At 41.3% G+C, this 8,818-nt stretch overlaps 1 protein-coding gene across 1 annotated transcript in view; it reads right to left on the bottom strand.

Annotated features, from left to right (window-relative positions):
- Positions 1–8,818, bottom strand: part of CCNYL1 (cyclin Y like 1) — a 36,412-nt gene that overhangs the window by 26,679 nt on the left and 915 nt on the right. The window lies entirely within an intron of this gene.

Raw genomic sequence — 8,818 nt, 5'->3', positions numbered from 1 at the left:
GGCTGTTTTCAGGCTGGGGGTGACTGAAGCTCCCAACTGCTCCTTTTTTTTCTTTTTTATTCTGGGCCAGCTTTAGCTTTGAGGCTTGGCTCCCGCTCTTAGGCCTCTGCTGCTGAAAGTAGGTTTCTCGCCTTTGCTTACAATGTTGCGATCCTGCTGGCTGAAGTCCGGCAGTATTTGTTACATAGTTGTTTAAAGTTGCAGCTCAGAGGCCTGCAAGCAGCAGGGAAGAACTGGAGTCCTCCTTCACTGAAGCAAGCAAGCCTCATGTTAGTTTCAAGCTGCCTGGCTGCCGGCCACCTTCTTGGCTGGCAGTTAATTTGCATATCTCACTGATTAGCCAATGGGAAGGGTAGCAGTTGTATGCCAATTACCATGTTTCTCTTTTATTAGATAGGATTTTGCTTATAGCCTGAAACCATTTTATGTATAGCTTGTACTTTTTGCTAATGACAAATACTGCATTGCTATTTGATAGAATGGCTATTTAAGCCATTAGACAGAAACTCATACACACACAGTATTTCTGTACTCTCCATTAACTGTTTTCCCTGGAGCCTAAAGAGACTGATAAACGAGACTACACTGTTTTCACTATCACAAAGGTAAGACTGAAAACTATTAAGCAAATCATGATTGCCCCCCTCAACATGCACATACAGGAAATTACTGTGCATCTTACATGTGAATCCTTCCCAAAATTATTTCTTTAGAAAACTCTAAGAATGTTTTATTTTTTTAATATATTTTATTGAGTTTTAACAGAGAGGAAGGGGGAGGGATAGAGAGTTAGAAACATCGATGAGAGAGAAATATCCATCAGCTGCCTCTTGCACACCCCCGTACCAGGGATGTGCCTGCAACTAAGGTACATGCCCTTGACCGGAATGGAACCTGGGACCCTTCAGTCAGCAGGCTGATGCTTATCCACTGAGCCAAACCGGTTAGGGCTCTAAGAATGTTTTAGAAGAAATATTGTTGACTCATGATTAGGGGTTGTGATTAAAATTGCATTCTAAAGACCTACCACTTTTGTATTATTTAAATCCCAACTTAATTTAACAACATAATAGGTTGATCTAGGGAAAGTATGACTTTAAAACATTAAACTAAGGCCTCAATGTAAATATTCCCAAGAGGAAGAAATATGTAAAACCCCACTGACATCGAATACTGCTTTCCCCTTAACCTAAGATTCTATCAATTCTAAGATCCATTTCAGTTGCATAGATGTTAAAAATATGAAGATATAAGCAACCTTAAAATAAATAAAATGCATTACTAAAGGCTAATAGTACTAAAGTTATGCAATTGTTAACCGTCAATAAATTATTTTTCCTTGTCAAAATATAAGGATGGTGACCAAGGACTTATTTGACAGAAGCAGCATATTTCAGAAAGTCTGTGATGTCAATATATTCCAATTAAATAGAAATGTCAGAAATTTTCTGGGCCAACAGCTGACACCTGTTTACTTAAGGCTTCCTGCATTTACTGAAGTCTCTATCATCCCTATACTACACATTGCATTTACTATACATTATATCACTTTCATGGCCCAAACACAAAATTTGGGTTCTAACAATGATCATATACACTGGTGATTTTATTTGAGTCCACATTTTTCACCTCAGTCAGGTAATTCCTACCCAATGGCCTTGAACTGGCCTGACTCACAAAAGTGCATATAGCATGTTCCTGGGCCCCCCAGTCTACCACTCCTTGAGTCTTGCTTCTGATTTTTTAGCCTCTAATGACCCTAACTCTGGCTTCTAAACCACTCATTTAGCTGCCTCTACCTTGGTTCTCAGTCTTGCCTTGTTATAATCATCAATCCATGTTTTAGTGACTAAGATGTGACACTTCATATAGAGAAATGCACCTTTTTTTTTGTATTTCTAAAAAGCACTTTGCTTAGTGTCTCAGACTTTATTTCTGAGTTGCAATTTACTTCAATTTCATTTCACATTATGCAATGTTACTATTTTAACCGTACAATTTAATTGCTTTAATAAAATTTAAAATGGGAGTGAGAAAAAAGGTAGTATACCCAAAGCTGCTCACATGAGTGTGTCAATATATAAATTCTATTTCTATGTGCCATGAATCTGGAATTAATATTCCTGCTCTAGCATCATTTTTCAAAACTTGGACAACTCAAATTTATACCATTCAAAGCCTGTCTTCTCAAATGAAAAACGGATATAATTCCCATACTAAAACCACTGTGAGAATCAAATGAAATGTAAGCACAATCGATATAATCCTATTGTATATAATAAAAGACGAATATGCAAATGGACCGAACAGCAGAACAACTGAACAACTGGTCGCTATGATGTGCGCTGACAACTAGGGGGTGCACATGGAACATGGCAGGCATCTGCAGCAGGTGGCAGAGGGTAGAACATGGTGAGCGCTGGCCATGGCAGGATGGTGGAGCAGGTAAGCAGGGGTGCCCATCGCTGTCATCAAGGTGAGCTTCTGGTGGTTACTGAAAATTCTTTGCTCCCATGCACTGTGGTCCCATTGACGGCGCCAGAGTTGCCACTCGCACCCGCTGCCAGTGCCCAGCACCAACCCCAATAGCTCGGCGCCATCAGCAGGTGCGAGGGCAGCTGCTGGCCCTGATCTCCCCTAAGGGCTTTTCCACCTCCTCCTGCTCCTGAGAGGCAATCAGGGCTGGCAGGCACCTCTCACACCCTTTGCCGGTACCAGAGCCGGCTGCTTGTACCCGCAGCTGGCGCCAGAGCTGGAGCCACTGCTCACACCCGCTGCTGGCACCTGGCGCCAGTCCCAATCGCTCAGCGCCATCAGCGGGTACAAGCAGGGCCTAGTGCGAGTGGGGCTGACACCATCAGCACATGGGAGCGGCCATGGTGGGAGTGGGGCTGCTGGCAGACAGGGGACCAAGAGCCGCAGTGGGAGGATAGGCTGAGACCCACCCCTATGCCCACCGCAGCCTCACAGCCCACAGTTCCTTTCAAGGTGCACGAAATCATGCACTGGGCCCCTAGTGTGTGTGTGTGTGTCACAATAAATGACAAAACAAAGCTTTCACAAATTAACTCAAAAGCAAAATGAGAATGTTTGGCATTGCATTGAAAATGTATAAAGTTTCTACTCTAACCATTCCTGAGCATCATCTTAAATATGCGCTCTGGCTGCCGACTAAAAGGAAAGGAATAACAGAGACACACAATTAGCAAGAATTTCTCTCAGTGGGTTTTTTTTAAATAAGCAAATAATATTTTCCCTGATTGTCATATAGATTACTTATATCCTCTCCTTCCTTTTTCCCATGTAATGTATCCTAGAGATTACCACTTAGCAGTAAAGAGAGATCTTACTTTTGTTTTTTATAGCTCCATACGTCTCTCCTATGTGGATGTACTAGTTTACTTTACGAGACCCTTTTGGACATGAGTTATTTCTAATATTTTTCTTTTAAAAATAATGCACCAAAACTTTGTGAAGCCCTAGCTGGTTTGGCTCTGAATAGAGCATTGGCCTGTGGTCTAAGGGGTCCTGGGTTCAATTCTGGTCAAGGCACATGCCCGGGTTGTGGGCTTGATTCCCAGTTGGGGGCGTGAAGGAGGCAGCCGATCAATGATTCTCTCTCACCACTGACGTTTCTCTCTCTCTCTCCCTCTTCCTTCCTCTCTGAAATCAATAAAAATATATTTTAAAAAAAACCACTTTGTGAATATGTGGTTTCATATTTATGGGGTATGTCTTCAGGATAAATTCCTTGAAATAGGATTTCTTAATGAATCTATCTACATTGTTGTGAGATTATGCCAATGTCCCCTTCATAGAGAGGAACTATTTTGCATTTCCCTGCAATATATGAAGGCAACTGTTTCTTCACAGCCTTACCAAAGAATGCAATGCCAAGTTTATGGGTCTTCTCCCAATAGGAGAGAAACTATAGTATAGTCTTATTTGCATTTTTGTGTGAAGATATTCAAATGTAATCTGCATTTATTTTTCTGTGACTGGTCCATTCAGACCTTTGATACTACTTTTAGATTCACTTAATTTCTTTAAATAAGCCTTTATTGTTTTTTTGTTCAAACCACTGTTGGCTCTTACCTGGGCTCCCTGCTTCCCCGCTATTCTCAAACAGTAGCTTCTTTCTCACTCTCCTCTTTTTCTAGAACATCATTTCCCTGCATATAATCCTCCAATTATTTCCCATTACAACTAGACTAAAATTCATATTTTTTGTCAAGGTCCACTAGGCATACAAAGTCTTAATCCACTATATTCCTCCTGGCATCCCTTTCTCTCTGCTGCAGCCATCGCCATGTCCTTCTGTCCTTTTGCCTGCACTTGGGCGTATTGTCATCTGAGGAACTCGGCATGGAAGCCTCTCCTCCATCCTCACATGGCTCCCTCTCGCTGTCACTTAAGGGAGAGCAGCTGTCTTTAACCACCCTGACTTTCTTACCTGTTCATGTGTTGTCTGCCCTGAGGCTCCTCTGGAATGTAAGGACCTAAGTTACAGGTAGGGGCTTGTCATTTATATAACACTGTTTGTCCTATATCTGGAATGGTGCCCAACAGACATCTTACCACTTCAGTGCATCTAAAACCAATAAAGTTTCTCCCAATTTTCCTATATCTTGTATGGTTTCATCAAATGCTATCTTTTGATTTATCATCTAAAATAAACATTACTTTCAGATCTTAGAATAGTAGTTATTTAGAATTAAAGACATACGAACCACAAAAACCTAAAAGAGGTTTGCTGTCCAGTGACAATCAATGGTTACTTTAATTTGGGATAAGAATATTTAATGTTAAAATGCCTTAACTACAAAATGACATCCTAATCCTATATAATAAAAGGGTAATACAGTGGGGCCTTGACTAACGAGTTTAATTCGTTCTGTGATGGAGGTCGTAACTCAAATTACTCGTATGTCAAATCAAAAGTGAACGAGACGCGTGATGCTGGGCTGATGTTGTGGCGTTCACTGTCACGTTCGCTGCGCCAACTAGCAGTGGGGTATCTGAAGCTCGCTCGTAACCCGAATTTTAGCTCACAACTCAAAGCAAAAAATCAGCCGAGAGACGGCTCGGCTCGTATCTCGAAAAACTCGTTAATTGGGACACTCCTAAGTCAATTGTCCCCTTGACTGGGAGTTCCACAGGAGTTCCACCAGGGGGCAGGGCCGGCCTGCCAACTGTGCACCCACACCCCCTCATCCCCCACCCCCCACAGGGTGGGCCAGCCTGACCCCACAAGTGCAGGAATTCATGCACTGGCCTCTAGTTAAATTATAAGAAAGAATACTAGCTGAATTCTATAGGGAGGTACAATGCATCCACTTTTATCTGTGTCCCCAGAATAAAGCATTATTATGGGATTGTGTGTGGTTTCACTTTAAAAGATGGCCAACCATAAAGAATGGGTAAATGAATGATGGTCCAGCCATTTGAGGGTACACTGAATAGTTATTAGAGAGCATGCAGTTGGATAGAAATGCATCCTGGAGCACTCTCCAGGTGTCAAACACAATTCCCGGAGCTATAGGTCATTACTTCTGTTTATAGCAAAATGTTACAAAGCAGCGCATAAAGAGTGACGTCCTTTTCATAGAACAAACAAAATGTGTTTATGTGCATACATAAAGTTCAACACCAAAATATTAATATAAGTTCTTGATATTCTGAGTATAAGTGAGTGACTTTTCTGGATTTTCTAAATCTTTTACATCAAATACTTACTAATATTGCCATACAAAAAAAGCAAAAAAGAGGGTTTAAAATAGCTACTGGAAAGAGGAAAGATCTGTTGCTCAGAGGTTTTTCCACATAATATTGCCAATTCCTTCCCTACTCACTTCTTAGGGGTAGGAGGAACAAGGGGTCATCTGAGAAAGCACCTTTAGCCAGGAACTGAGCAAGGCTCAGAAGGTCAGAACATAAAAGGCTGTATAAAAGGTGATGAGTAATAAATTGGATAACAGAATCTTAAGTGTTTTTGTGTGTGCGTGTTACTGATACTATCATCAGTTATATTATATATACTACTACTGTTAGAAAAGGGCAAGGTAGTAGAAAATTATTGTTAAGTCTATCTGAAATCTCTACTAGGTTCTTGGAATGTCTCTTTGAAATAACTTGAAATCATGTTCTTGTATTTCAGAGCATCATTCATGTATGATTTTGTATAAGTAACCAAATAATTCTCCTTTGTAGAAAAGCTGAAATAAGTAGGTATTTCTTGGTTTCCAGGGAAATTGATATAAAACTGTCTGAAATAAAAACATCAAAAGAAAACTTTCAATGTGCTTGTCTTTATATTTGGTGTTCTGACTTGTTTCTATGGAAACTTAATAGCAAATGCTGAAATTTGAGGTTTCTTGTATCATTTTATTGAATTTCCCCCCAAAATTAAAAACAAATTGAAATAAAATTTTAACTATCATGTTAAACATAAAAAGGTAAATTCTGTACTCATGAACTCTATTTTTTCAACTCTTCTGACTTAACACTCCTGATCATAGTCCTATACTTAACCCTTGTTACCTTACCTGCTCTCTTACCAGTTTCTCTGCAAGTCCCTCTATATGAGGCATTCTTGGCTTCAATTTGAAGTCACCAGAACAAACTCTTTAAAATATATCAACTCATTTACCTGGTAAATTCATGCTATTTCATGACTTCTACTCTTTTATTCTCATTCATCATAAGGAATTTAGAAATACAGAATGGAGCCCTAGCCGGGTAGCTCAGTTGGTTAGAGCGTCATCCCAATACACCACAGTTTTGGGTTCGAACTCCATCAGGGTACATACAAGAATCAACCAATGAATGCATAAATAAGTGGAACAACGAATCAATATCTTTGTCTCTCTGGCTCTTCCTTTCTAACATCAATACATTTTTAAAAAGAAATATAGAATGGAGAGGTAAATGTTGCTTGAGTTTGTACAATAATGTTGATGGAAGAGGGCATAAATGGTGATGGAAAAATAAAACAGTAATTTTGATGGAAAAAACAAGACTGGAGTAAGTTAAGATAGGCCCACTCTATGAAGAAATTATAAAATATAAGCTGCATTCTAAAGAGGTTTTTAAGCACCAGACCTGAACTTGGTGTATCTATCACTGCCATGTCAGCTTTTCTGTCCAGTAGCTGTAGCTGTGTTACACAGTCATTTCAGATCTCTTTTTTGAAATACATTTTTGATTTCAGAGAAGGGAGAGGGACAGAGAGCCTCCTGCATCAAGCCCGCAACCTGGGCTTGTGCCCTGACTGGGAATCAAACCGTGACCTCTTGGTTCATAGGCCGATGCTCAACCACTGAGCCACCACAGCCCCGCCCATTTCAGATTTCTTAAGTCTTGCTTTCTTCATTGGTAATATAGGGAGAACATATGCATGGGTCTTATTTGCAGTTAGCAGGGGCAAATGAGACATACATGAAAATGTGTTGTAAATCTTAAAAGAATACATAAAGGTCCTATTTTGGTCTCTAACACTACCCATCTACTAACTGGTTCGTAAAATCACTCACAGGCTTACCTTACAGCACCTAAGAGCAAAGTTTTCACAAGTACTTACTTGCTTTGTGTTTAAAGGTACAATTAATTCACGTAATTTGTTCCTTTTTTTCACAATATTTGAATATTCTTAAAAGGAAGTACTTTCCAGTTACAAAGCCAAATCCAATGTCCACAGGCTTATTATTCTAACTTTTAAAAAAATTAAAAGCTCAACTAAAGTTTGAATAGAGTAAGAACTATAAAACATTTTCTCTATGAAATCAAATAACCTCTGGCATTTACATGAAACAAATGGGCCTTTAACATCTCATAACTCATTGTTTTCTACTTCAAAGAACAGTCTTTATGAGCCATCTTGCTACCCAGAATTATTTTAAAACAGACATTTCCTCTCTTCTCCCTCCACCCTACCCAGCTGTTAGGTCTTGACAACTTTTACTCGACGTTCTCCAAGGTGAACGGGGTCCTACGGGCAGGAGGGGAGAGGAAGGAGAGTGAGCCATGGAGACCAACATTGCTGTGCAGGACCTGGCATCTTAACTCCCAGACCTTCCTATTACACATTAACGTCTACATTTATGTTTGTTAGTTTTTTCTCTTTTGAAACGTTGACCCACAGTCTCATGAACCACCCCATCTCTCCCTTAGAGCAGACAATGTGAGAGTGAAGTCTGTTAACTCAGTGGAGTAAGACAAGGCATATTTGCACCCAAGTGGGAATTTTAGAGTAATCAGCCTTTAACATTGGGGGGGGGGGGCATGTTCTGTTAACATTCCACATCCTTCAGGTCTTTTAAGTTCCCTCCCACATTTTCTTGCCTTCTGTATTCCAACGATAGTTGGAAGAAATAAAGCAACTGAAAACTGCGTTCTTAAAGCACACAGACCCTCCTATGCCGGTCTCTGTCATGAACTTGGATAACCCACCCTAGAATGTCTGCGTCTGACCTGCCCCGAGCATCAACCACCTCCAGGGGCGGGAGGCCAGGCTGCCAGCTGGCCCCGACCCGGCCCCTTCACCTGGGCACCGTCTGGGCAGGTGAAGACGAGGGAGATCGGATGGATGCTCCGAAGTGGCCGTGGGAGAACCTATACCCAAAAGTCCCTACAAAGTCCCACCAGACATTCAATAAAGCCGCGACCAGGACGGACGGACGGCGGAAGGGTCTCGGGCTGGGCGGGCGGAGAAGGGACCTGAGGGGAGAACCGGGTGCCGGGGGTGAAGAGGGACACTGGCCCGCAGGACGGGAAAGACTAAGGGGCGGGGACGCCAGGCGGAGCCAGCCTTCCGCCCGGT

This window comes from Myotis davidii, unplaced genomic scaffold, assembly GCF_000327345.1.
Source record: "Myotis davidii unplaced genomic scaffold, ASM32734v1 scaffold394, whole genome shotgun sequence".
Classification (NCBI taxonomy): Eukaryota; Metazoa; Chordata; class Mammalia; order Chiroptera; family Vespertilionidae; genus Myotis; species Myotis davidii.
The sequence above is the reverse complement of the archived record's forward strand: the minus strand, read 5'-3'. Positions and strand labels throughout refer to the sequence as shown.